This window comes from Trichechus manatus, unplaced genomic scaffold (assembly GCF_000243295.1).
Source record: "Trichechus manatus latirostris isolate Lorelei unplaced genomic scaffold, TriManLat1.0 scaffold00027, whole genome shotgun sequence".
NCBI lineage: Eukaryota > Metazoa > Chordata > Mammalia > Sirenia > Trichechidae > Trichechus > Trichechus manatus.
The window spans coordinates 1,092,461-1,094,445 of NW_004443963.1; positions in this window are offsets into that span (position 1 = coordinate 1,092,461).

Genomic DNA, 1,985 nt, shown 5'->3' on the forward strand with positions numbered 1-1,985 from the left:
GGCATATTGGGGTTGATGAGACTTATCTCTTTGAATCTGAAGGTTTAGGTAAGTTTTGCTATTGTTATTGTTGTTTTTTCTAAATGTATATTAGGATATTTTTGTTTCCCTCACTTCTAATTTTCCTTTTCAAATAAGGAGTCAAATGGCACATCTCATTTTCCTAGAAAAATTTATACTTTATGTGGAATAATTGGAAAATCAGATTCTAAATCATATAAAGCTTTTTACTTGTAGTTAGAGAAAGAGCTTATATATCTAGAATGCCCTAAAATATTTAACTTCCTAAATAAGTTAGTTTCAGGAAGGTTCTGGACCAGTGCTTTGCTAATTAATGCTTTCATCACGAATTACTCTACCAAGTCTAAATTACTAGTAATTTCTCTTTAACTAGATAATTACAGAAATAACAGAAGGCCAAGTGATGTGTGCTTGTAGTTTTTAAATTTACCTTGTAAACAGCAGCTACCAACTTGATTATCTAAGTGGATTAATGTGTTTGGCAATTCATTGTGAAAAGTCATGCTCTACTAAAGAATTATTGACATTTTCTCATCTCTTTTAAGTCAACAGAAGCATCTGTGCACTGACTAAAGTGGTAGCTCTATGACTAAGTTTCAGACTATGTATATTTTTTCTCAAAGCGTGTGTGTGTGTATTTTTTTTTTCCCCTTCAGAATTTTTGATGTTATAGGAACAGTAGCATACCAAGGACGGGGCGGTGGGAGCACTGATAGAGCAGAGTATTTTATCACTGACCTTGTTTAGAATTGCTGGTTGATGGTGACAGTAAAAAGCAAACTGACCGTTAGTGGATTTTATTATTGCTTTAAATTCTTTACTGACAGTGCACACCTTTATGGCCTGCACACAGGGCAGGCCACTCCCACTGCCACCACTTTGGTATGCTGCTGGTATGATCAGGGGCAGATTAACCAGTAAGCAAGATACGCACGGGCTTACTTGTATTTACTTAGTAATCTGTAGTGCACAATTTCACATGGGTTTCAGGTGAAATTGTGCACTACAGATTAATAAGCACAAGTAAACCCATACATACCTTGCTTATTGGATCATCCGTTCGGTTTCATACATCTATCCAATAAATGTAGTGGATTGCTATTCACCACCCCCCTCCAGTTTACACCATGTTTTAATCCAGGCGTACTGATCTTTATTGACAAGGTAGTTGATTTAATGGCACATACAGCTTCTAGAGATCAAAGGGAAGAGGAAATGCTTTGAATTCTCTAGTTTCCAGTTTATAGCTTCTGAAAGGATATAAGATTGTTGTATATTTCTCATTCTCAGTAGGAGACATCTTCTAACTGTCCTGAAAGTCAGTATAGGACCAAATAAAGCATTGTCAATGACAGTACTTATTTCAAGGAATTAAACTGATGAGCTAATGTTTCACTTTCCAAGGTCTCAGAGATGAGCTTCTCAATTTTTTATATTTTGCTAGGAAGTCAGAGCAACTTCAAAATGCTTAAAAAAACAGGTTCAATAAAAATTTCAGGATAAATGCCTATACTGGTATGATTTTTGAACTCAAATATAGGCCTTTTTATTGTTTTAAAAAAGTACACTCTGTGCTTGGGGCATGTAATAGATAACTATTCATAAATCAAAGAGCAACTGCCATTTCCATTCGGGGAGTCAGTATACATGAAGCAATTCATCACACATTATTAGATTAGTATTCAGAAGTTTCCTGGTGTTTCTAATTTTAAGGACAGGAAGAGAAAAGCTAGACAACCCACAAATACTGTAACTGTGCATGTAGCATGAATTCTAATGATCAGTTTGTTTTCCTTAAGGAAATCTCTGTTTACTTGTACTTTATTAGGCTTAGCATTTAGGATCCTTTTTATATAAATATATACTTCACATAACATAAAATTTACCATTCTAACGTGCACACTTCACTTGTATTAGTATATTCACTATGTTGTGCAGTCATCACCACCGTCTAATTCCAGAAC